Below are 2,177 nucleotides of genomic sequence, written 5' to 3' on the forward strand. Positions count from 1 at the left end.
AAGGCCTCAAAGCCCAAGAAACACAACAGAAGCTCAATTTAGAAAGTGTATAAATAGGATAGAATTTAAGTTAGTAGGGGACTTTTGATCATTTTTGGAGTTTTCATACTTTTTGTAATTGAATTCAGAGCTATGACTCACTAAACCCCTTTCATTGGGTTAGGGAGCTCTATTGTAATTCAATGAATCAATAATAGTTTTTATCTTCTTCTTCAATCTTTTCTCTTGAATTTTGTTAGAAAGCTTCTCGATCTAATTCCATTGGTTATTTGTCTTGGGAAAGAAACTATCCATAATTGGAATCCTTCGGAACCTTGGGAAAGGAATGGAGGATTCATGCTAGAGAAGCTTTCTCACAGTGAATTGGATTGGGGTTTGGATGGATATTGTGACATGTAATCCTACCAAATTGTGGTTCATGAAACTGTGTGGTATAATCAGTGATCGAGCATCATCTCTTCTTATGAACATTTAAACCAAGGGATTGGGAATTTGTTTGTTTTTAGAGAGAATTAGTGAGCCAAGGGATTGGGATCCAATCATATAAGATTGCCAAGCAAAATTCAATGAATGCATTGGTTGAGGAAGGGATAAAAATGTTTTGATTCGGAGATCTCAATATCTCCTGAAACCCAATGAATTCCCCATTTCTAATCTACCACTTTCTCTTTACATTCTGCAATTAAATTCATGCAATCACCCCGATCCCTTTTTAATTTCAGCAATTTAGCTTCTCGCTCTTTAATTCATGCAATTTAAGATTCCGCAATTTCAATTTCTTGCCATTTACGTTTCCCGCCAATTTTACATTCCACAATTCTCATCTAAATCTTGATTTCGCTCAACTAGAACACACTTCTAATCCGAATTGCTCACTCAACCAATCCTTGTGGGATTCGACCTCACTCTATTGTGAGTTTTTACTTGACGATAACCGGTGCACTTGCCGGAAGGAATTTTTGCCGATCGTGCAATTTCCTAAAATCGTAGCATCAAGTTTATGGCGCCGTTGCCGGAGATTGGTTTTCGATTGACAATTCTCAAATTGGAAGTTAACTAGATTGAGCATTTTTCTTGTTTTGTTAATTCAGTTCAAGTTACTTGTTGAATTTTAATTTCTGCACTCTGTTACTTGCTTTCTTTCTTTATGCCTTTAAATTCAAGCAACTAACTCACTGACTCACTAACTATTTGAATTAATTCCTCAATTGCTCTAACCATACTCTTCCATTAACCAAGAGTATTTCACTTGTTTGTTGCCTGTGCTGTGTTCTTGTATGACAGGTAGGAGAGGAGAGACATCAACTCCTCCATATACCGAACCAGAGAGGACCCTTCATAAACTTAGAAGGAAAGCAAGAGGGAAGAGAGTACTGGGAGAAGAAGAATCTGAAGGAGAATCTGAGGACAATTTTGAGGAAGCTCTAGATCTCAACATGGATAGAGAAGTTCACAACCATGAGAGAGCTGATGGAAACAATGCCATTCTCGAGAGGAGGGTTCTTGGTTCATACATAAACCCAACCTCTGGGAATTGTGGTAGCAGCATTCAGAAACCACCCATTCAGGCCAACAATTTTGAACTCAAACCACAGCTAATATCACTGGTGGAGAATCATTGTTCATTTGGTGGGAGTGCTAATGAAGATCCAAACCAATATCTCACAAAATTCCTGAGAATTTGCGACACTGTGAAGTCCAATGGAGTCCAGGAAGATGCCTATAAACTGCTCTTGTTCCCATTTTCACTTAGGGACAAGGCAGCTAAGTGGCTGGAATCATTCCCAAGGGGGAGCCTAACAACCTGGGATGAGGTGGAAAGCAAGTTTCTGGCACGTTTCTACCCCCCACAAAAGGTCAATAGGCTTCGATCTGAGGTTCAGACTTTTAGACAACAAGATGGTGAAACTCTCTACGAGGCATGGGAGAGGTTCAAGGATTTGACAAGGAAATGCCCACCAGACATGTTCCATGACTGGGTGCAATTGCATATTTTCTATGATGGACTTTCTTATGAATCAAGGAAGGCTGTAGACCATTCATCAAGAGGTTCATTGAACAGGAAAAAGACTGTGGAAGAAGCCATTGAAGTGATTGAGACAGTGGCTGAGAATGAGTACTACTATGCTTCAGAGAGACACAACACTAAGGGAGTCATAGAGCTGAACCATGTTGAT

General features: G+C 39.4%; 1 non-coding gene across 1 annotated transcript; it reads right to left on the reverse strand.

Moving 5' to 3' along the window:
* Nucleotides 1-1,862: 1,862 nt before the first annotated feature.
* LOC112799334 (small nucleolar RNA R71) lies at nt 1,863-1,966 on the reverse strand. Its single transcript, XR_003200908.1, has one exon. It is a non-coding gene; the product is annotated as a small nucleolar RNA R71 (small nucleolar RNA).
* Between the last annotated feature and the right edge of the window lie 211 nt (nt 1,967-2,177).

The sequence above is a fragment of the Arachis hypogaea genome, chromosome 4 (genome assembly GCF_003086295.3).
Source record: "Arachis hypogaea cultivar Tifrunner chromosome 4, arahy.Tifrunner.gnm2.J5K5, whole genome shotgun sequence".
Classification (NCBI taxonomy): domain Eukaryota; kingdom Viridiplantae; phylum Streptophyta; class Magnoliopsida; order Fabales; family Fabaceae; genus Arachis; species Arachis hypogaea.